At 42.0% G+C, this 23,668-nt stretch overlaps 1 protein-coding gene across 1 annotated transcript in view; it reads right to left on the minus strand.

Moving 5' to 3' along the window:
• HCN1 (hyperpolarization activated cyclic nucleotide gated potassium channel 1) overlaps positions 1-23,668 on the minus strand; it is a 436,901-nt gene that overhangs the window by 306,750 nt on the left and 106,483 nt on the right. The gene's annotated exons all lie outside the window — the stretch shown is intronic.

The raw sequence follows: 23,668 nt of genomic DNA on the forward strand, positions 1-23,668 counted from the left end.
TTTGTCATTAGTCTCCCGTCATATGTGCAAGACTCAAAGGACACCCTCAAAAAACTGAATGGTATCAATATCTCCCCAGAGACCATTCTCGTGAGTTTAGATGTCAAATCTTTATACACCTCAATTATTCACGAAAATGGCCTGGGAGCTGTGAATCATTTTCTCAAATCAAGGGACTGCAGATTTAATAAACATAATGATTTTGTTTTGGACTTGTTATCTTTTGTCCTCACCCACAATTATTTTGTATTCGATGGGATATATTACCACCAGACCCAGGGTACAGCAATGTAATGCTCCCACATATGCTAATCTGTACCTGGGCTGGTGGGAATTCGTCCATGTGTTTAATGAGGAGTTATCTGTGTATACTGACCATATCTTACTATGGAACAGATACATAGATGATATCCTATTATTATGGGATGGCCCACAAAATCTTCTACTTCGGTTCGTGGAACATCTGAACAATAACACACTGAACCTGAGATTAACAACTGTTCTTAGCATGACATCCATTACCTTCCTGGACCTGAATATTTATGTGGATGGTGACCGCAATATTCAAACTAAAGTGTACAGGAAGAGTACAGCTACTAATAGTTTGTTATTGGCACAAAGTCAACACCCGCCAAATCTCATTTCTGGCATCCCCACTGGGCAGTATCTCCGCCTACGCAGGAATTGTTCCACAATTCAGCAATTCATCACTCAATCTAAGGAATTACGAGAACGATTCTTGAATCGTGGGTATAAAACAAAAACATTGAACAGGGCCTATCACAGAGCACTTCATAGCGATAGAGACTCTCTCCTATCCTCCAATACACCTAAGAAAAAAGATAACATCATTAGATGCATCGGCACATACAATAAACGGTGGTGGGCTATTAAAAGAATCTTTGCCCGACACTGGCACCTGCTTTCATCAGATGTTGATTTAGTGAAGGTGATTGGTCAGAGACCGACAATCACCAGCAGGAGATCTAAAAATCTACGTGATAGATTGGCACGCTGATGTTGGCTATGTACCAAAGTGGAAACATGGCTTAGCCCTATCAAAGGGATGTATAGATGTCAGGGCTGTAAGGCTTGCAAATATGTAACTCTAGCCAAGTCCTTTGAGAATAATGACAATACACAGCAATATAACATAGACAGTTTTATTAATTGTCGCACCACTAATGTTGTATACCTTCTCACATGCAAATGTGGGAAGAGGTACGTTGGCAAGACCACGCGACAATTACGCAGGCGTATTCTCGAGCATGTAAATTCTGTGAAACACTCCGCCGAAACGCCAGTGGCGAGACACGTTACTCAATTCCATGACGGAGATGTTGATGACAGTTTAAGATTCATGGGTATCTATCAGCTTAAGTGCCCAGTACGAGGGGGAAATGTAGATCAGATGCTCTTGAGAATTGAGGCTGAATGGATCTACAAACTAAGGACAAGGAGTCCTTATGGCCTTAATGAAGGATTTACCTTCACCCCTTTTATTTGACCATCTGTATATGTCTGCTATGTGTCACTCCCCACGCATTGTCATTGATACCCAGATCTTACCCGTACCTATTAGTGTGCTATATGATTGTATGTACAGAGTATCTACATTATGTATCTCTGAGCTATCCTCCCGCTATGTCATGTTAGCTGATCATGGTTTTGTATTAACTGATATGATTAATGTTTATTTATTCACTCAAATTAGTGACTATATTACCTATTGATGAACCCAGCTTATCTATAGCTTTGGGTTCATAATAAATGTGTTATGGATTCACAGATATAATTCATTTAATCCGAACTCCCAAAAAATGAGTGTGTTTCTGTTTAATTCATTTTATTTTATCACCAAATTAATACTGTATTTAATGATATCTCTGCACCTAATTTAGGGCAAACTACTGTACATATCTGACTTTTTACTCTGGTGTGCCAATGTTGCCTCTATTCCCTATATGTCCGACGCCGAGGATGCTTAGCAAATAATAAAATTGGCTACCTTTGTTTGCACATGCGCATTAACATGAGGATATGAGTTTTACAACAACTCTATCCACACATGCGCATTACTGAAGCAAACAAACCCCTGTAAAATGGCTATAGCTACATCAGTGTCAATGTGAATGTGTCTAAGTGGCCACGCATGCGCACTATCTCCATCTAGTGTTTATGTGAATTTGTCTAAGTGGCAACGCATGTGCATTGGCTCCATCTAGTGCCAGTGCGAATATGTCTAAGTGGCCACGCATGCGCACTAGCCCTATCTAGCTGCCGATACTGCGCAAGTGTCCCCTGACAGTGTCAGGGGGAAGCACGGCAATGTGCGCATGCGCAGTAATCGTTTGTGACACGCGACAGACAAGGGAAGAATATCCTTAATTTCTAAGAGTCTTGGCAACCTTCCGTAACAACTTTAGAGTTCTGACTGTAGCACCTTGTGAATCAATGTTGTAAGGTTGGTCTTATATGTATTTTCAGTAGTTGCGCTCGCGCTCTCTTGCGCATGCGCAGTAGCGGGACGCAGATTATGTTACCATGGGGACCATAGGGTTTAAATAGCGTTCGGTTTAGCCCTCATGCAAATTTTGTCCCTGAGGAAGCTCCGTAGTAGGAGGGAAACGCGCGTTGGACGCGTGTTGATGATGTCAGTCCCCTTCATGGGGTTGTTTTAATACAGTACTTGTCAGCCGTTCATTAGATTAGCCATATATATAAAAATTAGGGCAGTGGCCAGGCAGGATTTGCAGCATTAGGTTAAGACCTGATTAGGAGGCCATACTAATAGCCCCCATGATGTGTACTATCTATCAGGCTCATCAGTGAAGTAGTGGGCTCGTTTGTTCACTCCGGCTGTGTGCACCCTAGCAGCCTCCTATCTTCCAGTTTTAATAATATACTGGAACATTCAAACATTAGAGACTGCTTATCTGCACTAGTTACTTTATTTAATTTATTTTTAAACGTTATCACATTTTCAAATTGGTAATATATGTTTTAAGTAGTAGCTATTAAAGGTTAAATTTTAAATTTAGGTAGTGTGCATTTGAGTGAATTTCTTTTGGAGTACAAACCACTGTACCCCTCACTTTTTCTGATTCACTTCAGTTCACAGTTGCACCTACTTTTCATTATCAATTGAATTTATTACTATTATAATTTTTCAACACAATTAGTATGGTTTAGTTGATCACTCCCTTATCCCCTTCTTTTGTTTATGCTATAAGTGTTCATAAAAAAAATTGCCGGGCCATTTAATCCGCCAGTTTTTTGAGCGTTGCTATCACGGTATTCAGAAAGCCTCGATTATCTGTGATAGCAAAATTCCCAAAATGGGCGACGTGATGATCACCTCTCTGAAAAGGCCTTACCCAGCGATTTCTTTCAGCTGCAGAGAGAGCTGCTCAGAGAGAGCCGCCTCTCCCTGGGCATATCTCACCAGCGATCAAAATTTTTAAATATAAAATGTAATACTAATGTAAATGAGCAGGGTGTCTCCGGAGCAGAACCACATTGATTTCAGGTCCGGAGATGCCCTGCTTCCCGAGATACAGGTCCCGTTATGGGGGTGCCGGTATCTCCTATGCATTTTATTCCCACATTCACGTAATGCATTTAAATGCATAGGAGATACCAGCACCTCATAACGGTAAAAACACAACACTAATACCCACCTCCTCTACCCCCACATGATTGATACCAAAGGCTTTTATTTCTTGAATTGGGATGTTGTGGTGCTTGTGTATATCTTTTATTATTGTGTATTTTTGGCCGAAATGCTTTTTTATTAAGGTGACCATTGACTGCTATAGTGGCTTATCATGCCTGTTAGATTGTATTTTTTCTTATATTCTTTCTGGTAACGGAGGACATGAACCTGGAGTATGCTGATGAGGATAACCGTCATGATTGCAGGGGTAAGTAGAACATTTGATTTATGTTGGCTGGCTAAGGTTTTATTTTATAATGGGCAAATGAGCTATTATTCATATCTGAATAATAGTTATTTTGCCCATTACTGTACTGTATGTGTTGGGGGGTGGGGGGGAGAGGAGGGTGTATTTATTTAATGTATTGCACATTTTTTTTTGCCACAGGATTGGTACTGCAGGCCAGCAGGAACCCGCGGGGACCACGAGAGGACCCCAGACACACGCAGGTACCACCCGAAGACCCCATCTCCCTGCAGGGACCACCTGAGTACCCACAGTCAACCATGGGGACCACCTGAGAGCCCCAAGACACCCGTGGGGACCAGCTGAGGGCCCCCAGACACCTGCGGGGACCACCTGAGGACACCCACGGCCTGTGGTATCAATCATGTGGGGTTAGAGGATGTAGGTATTAGTGTTAATTGTGGGTAGCGGGGTGGGGGAAGGGGTATTTGGCCTTTGGTGGGTAGCGGGAGGGGTTAACCCCTTCATTGCCTTAGCGGTTAGCCGCAAAGGTAATGACGTTGCCTGTAAATTAATTTTTATTGAATGGGATTCATGCCAGTTGTCTCCGGTGCTGATATTAATATATATATATATCAGCTCCGGAGACTCCCGGCATCAATCCGATGCAGAAAAAAAGCATTTTTTTCTCTCCAAGTCCTGTATCGCCGCCTCTCAGCAGCTTCTCACCAGCCTTAAGCCAACTTTTCTTGGTGTGAGGATTTTGGGAGAAACTCGCTATTCTAGAGCAGTGATAGGCCTCGATAACCTAATCGCGGCTAATAGAATTGCACGAGTTTCAGAACCTGCGATTAGTGGCTTATCACCGCTCACCAAGCAATCTTTTTTTGACGGCTGAAAAATTTGGCAATTCATTCCTTTATCGCCAACTTATCGAGGCTTACAGAATCGCAGTAGGCATTTTGGCGATAAGTGGCTTATGAACACTTATAGCAAAGACTCGTTAATGCTTGGATGTAAGGCTTAAGGAACATTTCTATCTTACATGTGTATAGGTGAAACTATAGGATCCTGATAAAATTACACTGGTGGTCTTTTGTAAGGTCTCAGTTCATCAGAGAAAACTTGAGGACATATCTTTGTGACCTTCCTTGGTTGTCCATCAATGATAACTTGGACACATTGGACATTCTCAATTATATTATCCAATTTCTTCCCCCTAAGAAGCTCTGGCACTGAATGTTTGAGTTGTTAATAGGCAACTTTCCATTGAAGGAAAAATAACAGACACTTACACCACAGTTTCTTACCAGTTCAACACTTTGTCCATTATAGTCACAAAAACTACATCATTTGGGAGTATTATGTGGGAAAAGGTTACATGTCTTCACTTATAATTGAGATCATGCAGCATGTAATATAGGAAATCGCCTAAATTACTGTGAGGATGCGGGGACCGCGGCGCTCACAGTCCGATCCCTCCTCACCTCCGAATGCCCCCGCTGCAGTGAGACGGTTTCCTCTCCTCACCCGACCTGCTCCCGCTGTGCGGAGACGCCCCCCTCATTTCCGGCGGGCCGGCGCTGCCCCGCAGCCTCTCAGGGCTCTGGCAGTTCCCTCGGGTCCCGGGCGCGCGCTCTCCAACCTTACAGAGCGCGCACCGGGCAAGGATAATTTATTCACTGCACTAGCAGTGAAACCACGCCCCCAAATCTCACAAAGGCTGCCACTTAACCCTAAAGCTCCCCACCTGGCTGCTTATTACAGGAACCAATCCAGGACAGCTCCTCATGTTCCTCCAGGACTGCCTTCGTTCCCTATTGGTCAGCCACGATATATAGTACCTGTGTTGCCTCTCTCACATCGCTCGACATAGTCTCTGCTTACAGACGTCTATTCTGGCTCTCCCTTTGCTCTTCGTTATTCAGGTTGCGACCCGGCTTGGCGGACGTTCCTCTCTGGCTCTGGACCCCGGGTCCCACCTGACCTTGCAGTTTCTCCCATCCCTCGACTACAGTTTGGACCACGACTTCCCGGAACTCTCTCTCCCTGACCTTGGCTAACGGCAACGACTTCGTCTCTTCTGTACCGGCAAGTATTGCTACACCTATTCACCCCTGGTCTGGCAATGCCAAAACATCACACTACGGACACGCTCCTTCTGCTGCGGGTGTGTGCACATATACGTCCCCACCTCAGTATAAGGGACGAGTCTGGTCTGCGGGCAGCACCGGCGTAACAATTAAAATGCCTAACTATGTGTCACAGATAAACTATATATGTGGAAATGGTCCCAGTAGCTCTTTAATTCTGTTGGTCAAGATTAAATTTCTGGGTTATGACAGATGGTGTCGGTGAAAATGACAGTAGTTCAATGTAAGTCCTTGTGTTTGGTAAGACAGGTGCAAGTATCGAGCATATAACTGTTAATATATTGGCTTTACAAACTGTCATAGCCCTCTTCTATTCAGGGTTGTCTATCTGATTTGCCCCAATGAAATATGAAACTCATTCTGAGTCTCATGACAAAGCTTCACTTACGATAATTTCCACGATGTGTCCCAGTGTGGTCCTTTTTCTAAGTTGCACACACAGGTTCCACAATGACAGTCTACACTGCATTACATTTCTTTCTCTGCATGGTTCCCAAACATGCTGTTGTGCCCAACAGCAGGATCCCATCCTCATCACCATGAAGGTGGTGGGTATTGTGGGGGGAAAGTGCTTTGCCAAAAGGCAGTTAGTGGTATTGTAACTCACTGCGTTATAATGCTGCAGCAACATGCAGCACAGAACTTGGTACAAAACTGGTCTGAGTATCAGGATTCACCAACTACAGCTATATACTGTACCTGCAGACAGAAACAGAAACAAGCACACCAAGAGCACTTCTAAGACACACACAATGCCCTCTTTCCATGCACCACAGAGCCAATGCCATACTAATAAAAGAAAACATTTCCCGTTAAAAGATACTTTATTTGACAAAAATGGTTTTGTAGGTTTGTCCCTATTTAAGGATGGGAAATTGTATTAAATAATCTTCATAATATCTTCATAAATCTGACCAGATCTGAGTTACAGTATCACACTCTCAATTTACAGCATCTTACAGTAGGTGCTAAATCTAAATGCCATTTTATGATGCATCTCTGAATATGAAATCTATCATTATTATGGCATTTGAATACACTATAGAATAAGACACAACAATGTTGGTCATTTCTTGATACTGTGTTCTAAAAACAGTTTTGAACAAGAATAGCAAATTTAGGGACACATTTATCAAGTACAGTACCGGTATGGTATATTACACCTGTTCCTGCATTAACTTTGCATTAACCTATACCAGTACTTGATAAATGTTCCCCTTAATGTGTATGGGTTATTTATAAAAGTTACCCAATAGCAAAAGTCGTGCCATATGAGTAAAACAAAATTAAAAAAAAAACAGGAGTAAAGAAACCGGCTACAACAGGGCAATGTTACTACAAATAGGATTGATCTGTATTTCATTAAGCGTCCATGCAGGGACATCATGTATCAAACACAATGTTTCGGTGAGGATATGCCCACCGTTCGTCAGGTATAAGGAGTAGTTAATCATTAGAATTCCCTTATATACCTACAATCTTAACCCTTTCACTGTGACAGTTCAGGATCACATACATTGATATAAAACAAAAGATAAAATATGTATACACTTTGCGTAGTTCTATATGTTATACATCTGAGTAACATTTATACAAAAGACATTTAAAACCTATTTGATGTTTGATGTCCCTGCACAGATGCCTAAAATACGGATCAATCCTAATGGTGGTAACATTGTCGTGCTGCAGCCATTTTCTTTACTTCAGATGTCCTATGGCGGGAAACTGGCAGGTTGGCACCAACGGTTTTGCACAGGAAACCAGATGGATTATTACGTTAGCACTAGACATCCTGCGAGTGTGCAACAGTGAATTTTCTAAAAAAAAAAAAAAAAAGTATGTGCGTTAAGCAGCACTCCACCACAGTAGGTTATTTAAGTAAATACATTTCTGATCTGGTGCATGGAAACAGAGAGGAACCGCTGGCCTCCTCAAAACAATAAGCAATAGATATAGTGGTTCCCAGCACTCAGTATGAAAAAATCAGATAGAGGCATCAATGAGGAAATAACTATGATATACTGTAGTGCCGACGGTTATTCTAACACAAACCAGTGGCAATCGCCAAAAAGACCCAGGTACATGCTGGGTCTAGTTTAAGGCAAGTTTAAGGCATTTCTGCATTGACTAATGGCCCATCAGATTAACAGCGGGGGTCCCTGGCAGTCCCATTCAAACTAAATGGGACTGCCAGGGACCCCTGCTGTGTTAATCCGATGGGTAATTAGTCAATGCAGAAATGCCTTAAACTTACCTTAAACTAGCCAGGTAACACCCAGCATGTACCCAGCATGTAACCGAGCTAGTTTAAGGCAAGCTTTAGAATACTCATTGTCTCATCTGTATTCAAGAAAATTGCATTACATAAGCCAACCCTATTCGGGCTAGGAAAGAACTTTACATGGAAACAATGGCTAAACAATAAGTTTAATAAGTGAGGTGTGTTTGGGTGGAGGTATATTATAAAGGGAAGTACCACAGACTATTTTAGTATGTGGGAACGGGCCTGAAGAAGGGGAATTTTGGTCCCCGAAACGTTCGTTGCCCTCCTATATTTTATCACCTTGACCTGAGCATTTGTTATACGTTGTTCTTTTTCCTCCCCTCCCTTTTATCCTTCCTTTTTTTCCCCCACGGTTGTTGTTCCCTTTGTATTTCCTCCATCTTTCTCCCTGTCCAGACTTGTAACTTATTGTTTAGCCCTTGTTTCCATGTAAAGTTCTTTGCTAGCCCCGAATAGAGTTGGCTTATGTAAGGCAATGTTCTTGAATATATCATTGTTATTTCCTGATTGATGCTTTTATCTGATTTTTTCATACTGAGTGCTGGGAACCACTATATCTATTAGTGAATTTTCTACATTTCTTAAAAAAAAAAAAAAAAAAAAAAAAAAAACAAAGTTAGCCAAATAGAGTGAATGTAGGCAAAGCAGGTTTCGTTTATACGGCTCACTCTAAAAACAAATGGTTGCAATGTGCATTTTTAGGAAATTGATGCTACAGTATGTTGTGATGCTTTCAACTGTTTCTTTTATTGAACGATCATATGTTTGTAAATTAAAGCCTGCACCTACAATTTTTATTTTAAATTACCCGTTTCCCTTTTCATTCAAAGGAATTAAGACTAAAGAAGAAACCTTTTAGTAAATTTCAGAAGCTGTGTTTTCCCAAGAAGGTTAATTACTGTAATGTGTTTATCTAGTTCTCTAACAATAATACCCTATGTCACATGGCAATATCGCTTTAAAAATAGGCCAGATTAAACAAATCTCTTTACTTGCACTGTAAAAAGTGTTGTGGTTGATGACAACTGCCCACGAAAAACTCACTTTTAAGAGAACAAGCACTGATAGAAGATTTTCTGCAAAATCTACTGTAGATCACATATTGAAAGCAAAAAGTGTGTATTGTGCAATCATAATCTTGAATTTATGTCAGCAAATTACAGGAATGTAGTGAAGCTCACTATCCCCCATATAGGCACTATCCCCCTTATGCTATAGGCACTATCCCCCTTATAGGCACTATCCCCCTTATAGGCACTATTCCACTTATAGGCACAATCCCCCTTATAGACACTATCACCCTTATAGGCACTATCCCCCTAATTAAATATAGTAAGAAGGCAGGTAAAACACAGCTAGCAAAGCAGTAATGCCCATTAATATGAATGGAAGTTCATCAATGAGGAAATAACTATGATATACTGTAATGCCGACGGTTATTCTAACACAAACCAGTGGCAATCGCCAAAAAGACCCAGGTACATGCTGGGTCTAGTTTAAGGCAAGTTTAAGGCATTTCTGCATTGACTAATGCCCCCACACCCCCTTGGGGCTTTTCTTACCGGTGGTGTAGTGCTTAGTACCTGTTGGGTTCCAGGAGATGCTGAGGGTCTGCATTGGTATGGGGAAACAGGGCAGGCTTTCGGTTGTCATCAGGCTTCTTCCTTCTCATGTGCTAGCGCCTCCCTCCACTGCAGGCTCCAGCGTGGCTGGAGACCGTCCCCACAGTGAAACACATTGTGCATACCCCTACCCAATTGACTGTTGATTTAGGCAGGGGTATATAAAACAAGATCCTCTTTATTAGCATCCACTGCAGATATCAGTACAGCGGATACATTCTCTGCAGAGACAGGCCAAACCTCTGGATGGTGCCTGACCTTCTGTTAGAATTGAGGCCTTGCAATCTGTTGGATCTTTATCTTCAGCCAGCCCCCTTAAGGGGCTCAAGGGCACGTCTCAATCCCAAAGAGACTCAGACAAACTATAATTTGTAATGGCTTCCTCTCTAGCACAGAGGGGGGGGGGGGGGCATAAGGTCTGCACCCGGATTGGCTGCACACAGACCACGTTCCACCACCACCACCCCTGTTACTCAGTGAGGCTGCTTGAGGATGGGGAAACCCCAAGATGATAGCCTGCAACAGCCTGCAGCTATCAGGACTTACATAACAGATGGGGGGGGTGGGGAGGGAGGGAACTAGCCATGACACTTGGTCTGTGAGCAGCCAATCCGAGTGCAGACCATGTGCTCTCTCCCTCTGTGCTAGAGGAGGCATGGCAAATTATAGTCAGCCCGTCTCCCTGCTGGGATTGAGACGTGCTCTCAGCCCCTTAGGGGGCGGAAGAGAATACCAAGCAGGATTGCAAGGCCTCAATTCTGAGAAGAGGCCAGGCACCATCCAGGGACCTTTGCTGTAATGGACTGCATTCACTGTAATAACATCTGCAGTGGATGCTCTGCAATAAAGAGGATCCTGTTTTATATACCCCAGCCTGAGTCTACAGTCTATTGGGTAGGAGTATAAATGATGACTTTCACAGTGGGGACAATTATATGACCCCAATTATTGAGGAACCAGGAGAGGGGCAGTTCTGGATTTGGTCATATCAAACAATGTAGAAGTAATAACAAATATTCAAGTCCTGGAACATTTGGGTAACAGTGATCATAACATGGTCTCATTTGAAATAAATTATCAAAAAACAGATTACTTGGGTTCAACAAAGACCTTAAACTTTAGAAAGGCAGATTTTAATAAACTGAGGTCTAATCTAGTAGTAATACAATGGGATGATGTTTTTGCAGGGAAAAATGTAGAAGATAAATGGGCAGTCTTTAAAACATTGTTAGAAAAGCACACTTAACAGTGTTTCCCCTTGGGTAATAAGTATAAAAGAAATAAGTCAAAACCAATGTGGCTAAATAAACAGGTAGGGGAGGAAATGGACAAGAAGAGGAAGGCGTTTAGATTCTTTAAGTCAGAAGGGACAGAGACATCGTATCAGAATTATAAGGAATGTAACAAAAATTGCAAAAGAGCAATCAAATTAGCAAAAATGGATAATGAAAAAAGGATTGCAATAGAAAGTAAGGTGAACCCTAAAAAGTTCTTTAAGTACCTTAATAACAAAAAAATGAGAAAAGAAAATATAGGACCCTTTCAGTGTGAGATGGGAAGGCAGATTATTGGAGATAAGGAAAAAGCTGAGGTATTAAACAAATTCTTTGCCTCTGTGTTTACCAGGGAAGAATCAAGTTCAATAGTAGTGCCGCAGGAGGAAGCCACAACCTCCATATTAATGAACAATTGATAAACTGAGGAAGAAGTTCATAAGTGACTTGAAAAAATTTAAGTAAATAAGGCACCTGGCCCCAATGGCATACATCCAAGAGTTCTCAAGGAATTAAGCTCAGTAATAGCAAAACCATTATATTTAATATTCAAGGACTCAATTTCCATTGGCTCAGTACCACAAGATTGGCGTAAAGCAGATGTGGTGCCTATATTTAAAAAGGGAGCTGGATTGCAACCGGGAAATTACAGACCTGTAAGCCTGACTTCAATAGTAGGGAAACTACTTGAAGGTTTAATACGGGATAATATTCAGGAATACCTAATGGAAAACAAAATTATTAGTAATAGTCAGCATGGATTTATGAAGGATAGATCTTGCCAAACTAAGCTTATTTGTTTCTTTGAGGAGGTAAGTAGGAATTTAGACCAGGGTAATGCAGTTGATGTGGTCTACTTAGATTTTGCAAAGGCTTTTGATATGGTTTCACACAAGAGGTTGGTGTACAAAATAAAGAAAATTGGACTCAGAAATAATATATGCACCTGGATTGAAACTGGTTAAAGGACAGACAACAGAGGGTTGTCATAAATGGAACTTTTTCAGGTTGGGCTAAAGTCGTGAGTGGAGTACCTCAGGGATCGGTACTGGGACCCCTGCTTTTTAACTTGTTTATTAATGACCTTGAGGTTGGGATCGAGAGCAAAGTCTCCATCTTTGCTGATGATACTAAATTGTGTAAGGTAATAGAATCAGAGCATGATGTAATTTCTCTTCAGAAGGACTTGGAGAGACTGGAAACGTGGGCAGGTAAATGGCAGATGAGGTTTAATACAGATAAATGTAAGGTTATGCATTTGGGATGCAAGAATAAAAAGGCGACTTACAAATTAAATGGAGATATATTGGGGGAATCCTTGATGGAGAAGGATTTAGGAGTGCTTGTAGACAGCAGGCTTAGCAATAGTGCCCAATGTCATGCAGTAGCTGCAAAGGCAAACAAGATCTTATCTTGCATCAAACGGGCAATGGATGGTAGGGAAGTAAACATAATTATGCCCCTTTACAAAGCATTAGTAATTCCACACCTTGAATATGGAGTACAAGTTTGGGCACCAATCCTAAAAAAAGACATTATGGAACTAGAGAGAGTGCAGAGAAGAGCCACCAAATTAATAAAGGGGATGGACATTCGAACTTATGAGGAGAGGCTAGCTAAATTAGATTTATTTACATTAGAAAAGAGGCGTCTAAGAGGGGATATGATAACTATATGCAAATATATTCAGGGACAATACGAGGAGCTTTCAAAAGAACTATTCATCCCATGGGCAGTTCAAAGGACTCAGGGCCATCCCTTAAGGTTGGAGGAAAGGTAATTTCACAGTTTACAGTAAGGGCAGTTAAAATGTGGAATTCATTACCCATGGAGACTGTGATGGCAGATACAATAGATTTGTTCAAAAAAAGGTTGGATATCTTTTTAGATGGGAAAGGTATACAGGAATATACCAAATAAGTATACATGGGAAGGATATTGATCCAGGGATTAATCTGGAGTCAGGAAGGAATTAATTTTTCCCCTTAATGGGGGTTTTTGTTTGCCTTCCTCTGGATCAATAAGTATAGATATAGGATAAAGTATCTGTTGTCTAAATTTAGCATAGGTTGAACTTGATGGACCTACGTCTTTTTTCAACCTCATCTACTATGTAACTATATAACTATGTAAGTATAAAGCATTTAACAAAATGTATACTGTCAGTGTATATCATAGTAAGCTACTTCCCTGTGTATGTTCTTTGCACAGTGCTGTATACACTGTCAGCCCTGCATAAAGTATGTTAAATGTCCTTTAAGATGCATACAGTAGTAAAATGTAAACTTTTAGACACATTACTTTACACTATGCTAAATATTAAAGTAACATGTATTGGCAGATCTACAGTACCATACATTACTACAACCATATGTTTCGGTAATATTGATATAAAAATGACTATGTGCTACAATATTTTTAGGAATGGGAATGTTTGCAGGTTCAAAATAAATCCCACCTTTAAGAGCCTTGAATGTTAATGCAGATGTCAGAGTTGCACAACAACAAAAAAAAAATTGGGTTTTTATTTTAATAAACTGGGTGAACTTTTGGGTTAGAATTTTGAAAATGTAGAAAAAAAATACCCTGCTTATTTCCCGCCCTCCCATAATTTTTATAATAAAACAACAAAACACCAAGGAAAGTGCCTATCCTTACTGTTAACATTGAGAATAATACACATGATGTTATTGATTCTGATACAGTACCACTGTCCCAATAGGCACAAAAGAAGCATTTCCTGTGAGAAGCTACAGTATGCCCAAGAAGTACAAAAAGGCAAGCATTGCCACATTTCTTAAATACTTTCAAGTACTTCCCATCAATATGTGAAGCAATGCAGGGAAGAAGAACATGTCAGTACAATCCTGGAGATAACCTTTATTCGCTTGAAGTACTGTAAGTTTTGTACAAGTCAGAGCTTGACATCCAGCCTTCATAATCAATAAAAGAGATAACAAGGCATGCTAACGACTGCTCAGGTCAGGAATGAAAATCCAGGAGTCTCTGCACTATTCTTAAAATAAGTTCTAGTAATCTCAGAGCCTTGCAGGGGTTTCTGGGAAATGGAACATGTATAATTGATAAGGTGGAAAAATTCAGCAGGCAAGCAGTTGAACGGGAAAAGATGAAAAAGACAGGGAAATGAACAGAAAGAAATGAATGAATTTAACACATTGGAGATGTACACAGTTTGGAATTTTTAGAAAAGGGAATGATTTAATTCCCTTTATAGTGAGTGAAATGTATGTTAAATAAACCTTAAAGTATAATGAGAACATAGCTGGGGGATGTATTTTGAAGATACATTTTCTGTCAATGATTTTTGGCTCCTGCTGTGAAAAGGAGTCCTAGAGGGTATCAAATGTGCAAGTTCAGAAAGGGTAATAGGAACAGTATGTGGGAGGTAAATATGATATAAAGAGCAATGGTGCACTCACATTGCTGCTATGCACTGTAGATCCACTTACATGTCCTTTAGCTGTATGATTCAAGATGCTTCCAAAAAATGTTTGATGTTCTCATGTGTATTACATAAATAGAGAAATACTGTATGTAGATTTGAAAATTAGACATATTTATATACAGATGGAGGCAAAGAAGGGTGGGTAGCCGTCTTGATCTTTTCTTCCATGTAGTAAATTAACAAAGGAGGGAGAGGGAGTAGGTGGTATTATACCTTTTATTGAACCAACAAGTAATTGATATGTTACAAGCTTTCAAACCTCTCAGGGTTCTTCATAAGGTTTGGAAGAAATACAGAAACCAGAGAATATTATATACAGTGTTTTAACCAGATATCCCTCTTACAACACTGCATACAATATTCTTTGTTTTTGTATTTCTAAGACCTGATGAAGAACACTGAGAGGTTTGAAAGCTTGTAACATATCAACTACTTGTTGGTCCAATAAAAGGTATCATACTAAGGGCTCTGGTGTCAGCAGATACCCAAAGTTCTGGTTGTGAGGCACCCCGTTACATGACAAGCTTGTTCTAGCTGTTGAAAGGCAAAAGGCAGGAGGAAAACAGAGAAATAGTCAGTAAGGCAAGGCACATAGGGTCAAGGATGTTTATGAGAATGAAATAGATGGGGGGTATAGAGGGAAGCTGATATCAGCTGTGGGAAGATATGAGGAGACTTTCCCCATCTCCCCATCCATTGGGGCATATGGTGTCAGATAGAAAGAGACCACCATGGGAGACAGCAGCCTCCATAGCAGAGTCATAGTGAGAGAGCCAGGGTTTGTTTAGAACAAAGAGATGAAGGGAGAAAGACAGAAGAGATAATATACAACAAGAGCCTTGTTAGTCAGAAGTCAGAGGAGCAGAGAAAAGGAAGGGAGACCAGTAATAGGTAGTAAGTTAACATGGTTAGCACCCTTAGGCCATGATTATACCCAAAATCGCCTGCTGCTACGCGTAGCACGACGCTGCAAGTCCGAAAAACAAATACATGAAACCAAATGTAAACACACATTCCAATTGCCACAGCTGCACAGCTACATAATGCAAAGCTGCAAACTCCTCAGGAGACATGAGAAATTGTTTTTCCCAAGCGGCGAACGTGTCATGTGATTTGAAAGGCCAATCACAGTGCATCCCTATCAAACTAATCACAGGCCCCAAATTCTTAGGCAATCGCATCTGGCCATGTCTCCCTGCAGTAGCGCTACAGATCGCTTTTGATTGTGCACAGATCGCCTGGCTACGTCGCTATGATGATGTCACTGGATACCGCTACAGCTCTGAAGTTTTGCAGTGTTGTAGGTATAATCGAGGCCTTAGCAAGGAGGGAAGAAGTGGCAGGGAGGCATGAGTGAAAGCAGGTGTATATGTCAAGGTTCAGGATTAGGAGAAATATCACCTGCTGCAAGGAGTTGGAGGAGTGAGAGAGAAAGGAAGTGGATTTGTGAGGGAGTTATTTGCTGAGGTGTAGTGGTAGTGATGCAGTGTATGGGCACATGTAAATGTGCAGGTGATGAGAGATGAAAAAATGTGGATAGAGGGAAGAGAGTTGTGGGAAGTGTGAAGAATAGAAAAGTTTACAAATAAGCGAGGATATTGCAAATAGAAAAAGCAATAGAGTGATGTGCAATGCTTAAGGTTTAATATTTGTGACTAAGGTATATTGACGTGGCGACAAACTACAGTCAGCTGGTGAAGAGGTTTTGAACGATGGTGATGGTACAAGGTGCTGATATTATTAGATGAAGTGCACTGTGAAGGCCAATTAACATTGGTATGTTCTCTTTTGAGAAATAACGTGTTTTCTCCCCAAGGGCCATATTAGAGGTCCATTAAGTCGGGATTCATAACGTCATGTTATCAAAATCAGTAACGGATGTTATTTTCCTTGTGGTTAACATGAATCCACAAAGCTAAGTATACTGTATGCAAAAACAACAACCGTTAGTTATCTCATTAACAAGGCGATGAGCCTGTCTTCCCCAAGGGGGGATTACTCCCATCTAGACCCTGAATAGGTGTTATAATCAAAGTTAAAAAAGAGAAGACGGTAGAGGAAAAGATCCCTATAAATAACACTATGATATCACACCTAACTGTGATCTTAAACTTATCCAGACCCTGTAAAAGACCTATTTCAGGGTCTCGATGTGAGTAATGCCAAGTAAAGCTTAACTAGCATTACGTTAAATCCCTGGGTTAACTACAGCACAGTTCTGTGGATAGGCGTTGTTAGAGGGAACACCTCCTTTGAATATTATTAACATATAACATCCATTATAGTAACTGAGAACAGCACTTTAGACTGTGTTATTGAGCTTTGAAGATATTCGTTAGCACTTAACGGGGTTTTAACTTAAGTTAACACATTCTTAAGTCAAAAATTGGGTTTTGTGCTTCAGGGCCCAAGTGATATGTCCCAGCTTGTGATTTGGGGATTACAAAGGTGAGTAGGAATGGGTAGGGGAACATTTATCTTGGCTTGTAAGTCCTTTCACTTACGGTCTTGAGACATAAATAATACCATTTCTTTCAGAAGAGGAAACCCTGCAATAAAAAACACACCTACTGTACTTCTTTCCTTGGCTTGACTGTTATACAGGCATACCCCGTTTTACGTACACCCGCTTTACGTACACTCGCAAGTACGTACATTTTTTTTTAATTGCACAATACCCCCTGTGTACGTACGTGTGCTTCGCGAGTACGGACACAAGGGGGCGGCGTGCGTGTGCTGCGGCGGTGTGCGCCCTCTTCCGTTCCCCAGCTCTTCCTTTCCCCGACTTCAGATCACTCCTCCCTGGCTCTTCCAATCACCCCCCCCTGGCTCTTCGATCACCCCCAAACTGGCTCTTCCGATCACCCCCCCCCCTGGCTCTTCCGATCATCCCCCCCCCCGGCTCTTCCGATCAACCCCCCCTGGCTCTTCCGATCACCCCCCCTGGCTCTTCCAATCACCCCCCCCCCTGGCTTTTCGATCACCCCCAAACTGGCTCTTCCGATCACCCCCCCCCCTGGCTCTTCCGATCATCCCCCCCCGGCTCTTCCGATCAAACCCCCCCGGCTCTTCCGATCACCCCCCCCTGGCTCTTCCGATCACTCCCCGGCTCTTCCGATCACTCCCCGGCTCTTCCGATCACCCCCCGGCTCTTCCGATCACCCCCCGCTGGCTCTTCCGATCACTCCCCGGCTCTTCCGATCACTCCCCGGCTCTTCCGATCACCCCCCGGCTCTTCCGATCACCCCCCCCCTGGCTCGTCCGATCACTCCCCGGCTCTTCCGATCACCTCCCGGCTCTTCCGATCACTCCCCGGCTCTTCCGATCACCCCCCGGCTCTTCCGATCACTCCCCGGCTCTTCCGATCACCCCCCGGCTCTTCCGATCACTCCCCGGCTCTTCCGATCACCTCCCGGCTCTTCCGATCACTCCCCGGCTCTTCCGATCACCTCCCGGCTCTTCCGATCACTCCCCGGCTCTTCCGATCACTCCCTGGCTCTTCCGATCACTCCCCGGCTCTTCCGATCACCCCCAAGCCCGCTCAGAGCCTACTGCAGTGCAGCCGCTGCTCGCATCCTGTATGCCGCTGTGTGATGTGAGAGGGACATGCGGGGGGTGGGGGGCGGTAGGTGATGTGAGAGACATGCAGGGAGGGGGGGGTGATGTGAGGGACATGCAGGAGGGGGGGGGTGATGTGAGGGACATGCAGGGAGCGAGGGGGGTGATGTGAGGGACATGCAGGGAGGGGGGGTGATATGAGGGACATGCAGGGAGGGGGGGTGATGTGAGGGACATGCAGGGAGGGGGGGTGATGTGAGGGACATGCAGGGAGGGGGGGGTGATGTGAGGGACATGCAGGGAGGGGGGGGTGATGTGAGGGACATGCAGGGAGGGGGGGGTGATGTGAGGGACATGCAGGGAGGGGGGGGTGATGTGAGGGACATGCAGGGAGGGGGGTGAAATGAGGGACATGCAGGGAGGGGGGTGATGTGAGGGACATGCAGGGGGGGTGATGTGAGGGACATGCAGGGTGGGTGATGTGAGGGACATGCAGGGGGGTGATGTGAGGGATATGCAGGGGGGGTGATGTGAGGGACATGCAAGGGGGGGTGATGTGAGGGACATGCAGGGGGGGGGTGATGTGAGGGACATGCAGGGGGGTGTGATGTGAGGGACATGCAGGGGGGGGTGATATGAGGGACATGCAGGGGGTTTATGTGAGGGACATGCAGGGGGGGGGTGATGTGAGGGACATGCTGGGGGGGTGATGTGAGGGACATGCTGGGGGGGTGATGTGAGGGACATGCAGGGGGGGTGATGTGAGGGACATGCAGGGGTGGTGATGTGATGGACATGCAGGGGAGGGTGATGTGAGGGACATGCTGGGGGGGTGATGTGAGGGACATGCAGGGGGGGTGATGTGAGGGACATGCAGGGAGCGTGATGTGAGGGAGATGCAGGGGAGGGTGATATGAGGGAGATGCAGGGGAGGGTGATGTGAGGGAGATGCAGGGGAGGGTGATATGAGGGGTGCTGGAGGAGATATGATGATGATGATAAAAATATGTAGGAGGGTCTTATAAAAATGTATTGAGGCGGTGGGGGTCTTTTAAAAATGTATTGGCGGGGGCATTTTTAATATGTATTGGCGGGGTGGGGTTACATGTATTTAGAGGGATGGTTTTTTTTGGTATGTATTTTGTGGGGGCAGGAGTAAGAAAAAATCAACTGACATTAAAGATTTTCTTTCTATAAAGCCTAATGTATTTATTTTGGTTACAAATGCATTATTTACATCAGTTATGCATGTATATGATGTTTGCAGTACAGTACATGCATCGTAAAGTGGAAAAAAAGTAGTGCTTTACTTTAAGTACATTTTCACTTTACATACATGCTCCGGTCCCATTGCGTATGTTAAAGCGGGGTATGCCTGTACATACAAACAATTCCAGTCCACGTGCTGTACCAAACAAGGAATTACAGACAGCAACCACCAAGTCACCAAAAAGAACATTTACTGATCCATTTAAAAAGTGTGAAATCATACTTAGGTATTTAAAAAATGTTTTACCAGGAAGTAAGAATGGAAAATTCAGGGCACTTCGGATTTGGTATATGAATTTATTCTGTCAAATGCACGACGTTTCGAAGTGCACAGAGTTCTTTATCAAGTCTTTATCAAGATGCCAGTCACTTGATAAAGAACTCTGTGCAGTTGGAAACGTTGTGCCTTTGACAGAATAAATTCATATACCAAATCCGAAGTGCCCTGTATTTTCCATTCATACTTATGCATAGGATCTCGCCAGACAGGTTTTTCCCTGATCCATGGTACACCGGTATTAAAACGCAAGTATTTTGCCTCCTTTTTTTGATTAATGGTGTGCAACACAGAACCCTTTCTTTTTACCAGGAAGTAATACATTGAGAGTTACCTCTCGTTTTCAAGTATGTGCTGGGCAGTTATGATAACAATACATGGTTACGTTAAATGAACAGGGTTATACATTATATGAAAAGTCATTTCATGAACAGTTGAAGATAATAAATATATGATAGGCGTACATTATATAACAGTTACAGACCGGATGGAAATGTGAGACAGCTGAAGTCTTGAAAGAAGGATATGTCCCACCTGCCCATAATGACAAACTCATATGACTTAATATCTATTTATTGCATTTTTTGTTGCATGTTATATTCTTTAACATAGAATTAATTAACTAAATAAAGATGTGTGCCCACATGCCAGCCAACTTAATTTCTGTTAAGCATCTTCTTCAGCCTTATTGTGTGTGTTTCTAAATACCACATGCGGGTCATGGTTATTTCAAAAGGTAAGTTACGCCTACTTTTTATTCACTTTAAACTGGCTACTTAATTTTTTCCCTCTGGTGCACAAACCAGACATCTTACTCTCTTTATTACTGTTACTAGCCTTGCTACCCATTTTCTAAAAACATTAAATTTTTCATCCAATATCTCTCTTTGCAATAGGTAAAAATACTGCAAGAGTGTTTGACATTGAATGCATAACTACATGGCGTTGAGTTCAACTGTAATGTACGTCTTTGCTGCTTGAACAACATAAAGCTCATTAAAGAGGCAATCCCTCTTAGGGCAAAAGTGAACTGATTCCAGCGACACGTTTAAAGGGTCCTATCTGGGTAATTAATATCTTTTTTTTTTTTACCCATATCAGTATTTTTTATTTACTTTTTTTAAATTCACGTTAGACTTGAGAAGGGGTTGACTTCCTCTGGTTATTTTCTCTAGTATGATGTCACTGTGTGATCAGCAACAGCTGGTACAGTAACAGTCCCTCTCTCCCACTCCCATTATCTCTACTAAACTTGTAACTAATTAAAAAATTCTAAATCAGCCAAACTTTTGCTATTATCAATGTTAGATATATTTAGGCAAACCAGTTAGACTGTTCATTTTGTTTACTGTGCGAGCTTGGTTGACAAAAGTAATGATGTCATTAGAAATGGAGGGAACCACATGGAACTATGATATGTTGTTCTACCATGGGACCTTATGACACTTCTTCCGTGGTGGCCATGCTATGCCTTATTAGCCAATTAGATACCCAAGGGGGGTAGGTTTAGTTGTATATTAACCCCTACAGTACCACAGGCATCAACAGGGTTAATGCATTTTCTGCCATATTGTTTGTAATCATTTATATAACATAATCCAATAGTAGAAATGTATGACTACCCTCCCTTATTGTATCACGATGCAGTAATTAACTCATACTATCGGTGGGGTTTATTATTGCATCGCGGGTCACCTTAAAATATCACACCCAGTAACATTTGAATGCAATATTGATGACTATGGTCATAACATTGGTGTGAAACCACCCATTATTTTATTTATTTTTACCAAGTGGGATATAAACTCTGTGTTAATGGAGTTTGACGATTTTAGACCAGCGGTGTTCAACTCCAGTCATCAAGCCCACCCAACAGGCCAGGTTTTCCAGCTTCAGCTCCAGTGGCTCAATCAGTCGCAGCTTAGCTCAGTCTTCAACTGAGCCTCTGATTGAACCACCTGTGCTGAAGCTGGGATATAAGACTGGTTGGGGAGCTTGAGGACTGGAGTTGAGTACCCCTACTCTAGGCCAGTGTGTAGGTTACTTGACCCTAAATTGAAGTCACATGACCCCAGGGTAAGCCAGGTAAGAGAGCAAGTAAGTCAGAACCCCTTTCTCTACTGGGCTCATTTTCCTGAGCTCCCCTTCATACTCTGAATGGGCCCAGGAGTGCTATGGTGTCTACCTCTTACCCCCACTCACAAACACCCCATCTAAAATTGTAACATTTTGGTAAAAAAATGCCAAACTTTCCATTAATTCAAAAATTGGTAATAATTTGCAACGTGAAGTTCAAGAGAAATTAGCATTAAAAAAAAATCCAGGCGCATTTTTAAGAAATTCCCACATCTCTAGTAAAAGAAATATGTTGCACAGGGAAAGCAAATTATATGCAGTAATACCATACCTAATGTGTGCTATAGAAAACTGAATGGTAGATTATTGTATTATTGCGTATGCAAATATTTTTCTTCATAACATTATATGTGTGCTATGATTGCATTCTATTTTTCTCTATAGAGACCCGATCCGGCACTTAAGCTCCATTGAAATCAACAGGCCTTACCGTGCACTATCACAGTTGATAGAATAAGGGCCTACAGTAAAGCTCATCCTATGCTAACGTATTTAACTGTTACAAGTTGTGTCGGTATATTTTGAACTAAACCCCCTGAAAAAAATATGGTTATCTGATGTTTACATTTTCAGAGCAGTATTGTAAAAATAACTAAATGCAGACTTTCTTGTGATGTACAATAATTGCTCCCCGCAGCACAACGGGTGCTAACAAAAACCATTCTTACATACCATTATTTCTTACCATCTATCAAAGATGTTTTCATGCTTTGTGTGTTCAGTGACCTGTGAACAATAGCCCTGACATGTCCTTGTTAAAATCCCACTTAGTTTCTCAGGGAAGTACTGTATCATGCTGCTTTTGTTGAACTAAATCAAACGTAAAATGTTAATAAAAATAAAATGTAGCCTTTTTTTATAAAATGGTAAAAAAAATGGAAAATATTGCAGCTACAAAGAGACAAAGGTGTATTTCGAAGTATGGGCCGGCAGAAGTGAGACTATAAATTGGAATTTCCTCTGGGGCCTGCGCATGTCTAAAGCAAAGTGTTCTAAAAGCGGACCTGGTTTTACAGTGAGATTAACAGTGTTGCTTCAAACAATGAATATGATTACCCTATCATCAGGATAACATGACCTAGTATTTTTATTCTTGGAAGGAGATGAAGCTTCAGTGATTGGTATAAAAGAAAAAGGTTAGGACCCTCCTTGACTACTATTGTTATGTATATTTATTTTGACTGTAGCACAAGTCTGTCTACAGGACACATATGGACTTTTCTTAGGGAGGCTTCCTGACTACTACATGACTGTACTGAATGATCACAAGACAGAAAAGAAGAAGAAAAACCTTTTATTTTTCAGAATGAGAAATTGCCATCTACAAGTAAGGGATAACCTAAGTAAATGGAGATGAACTCATTAGAAAATATAAATGACATAATAAGATTTTTTTTTTATAGCACTACAGGTGTACATTGCACTGCACCGTGAATTTTTGCAGGTACAGGTCCCTGCCCTGTACAGCTTACAATCTATGCTTTGGTGCCTGAGGTACAGGGAGATAAAGGGACTTGCCCAAAATCACAAGGAGCTGAACCCGGCTTCCCTGCTTCAAACTCAGCGTCGTTGTTACTCTCTGATTGTATGAGTAAAACATGAATGTCAAATGGGAGTTTTTTCAGCTATGAATTTTTATTAAGGATGGACACAGGTTTTGAAGCTGAAACAAACAAAAAGGTGCAGGATCGAGGGAATAACTGCCTTCCAGGTTATTCTGTACCACA

This window comes from Ascaphus truei, chromosome 1, assembly GCF_040206685.1.
Source record: "Ascaphus truei isolate aAscTru1 chromosome 1, aAscTru1.hap1, whole genome shotgun sequence".
In the NCBI taxonomy this organism is placed as follows: Eukaryota; Metazoa; Chordata; class Amphibia; order Anura; family Ascaphidae; genus Ascaphus; species Ascaphus truei.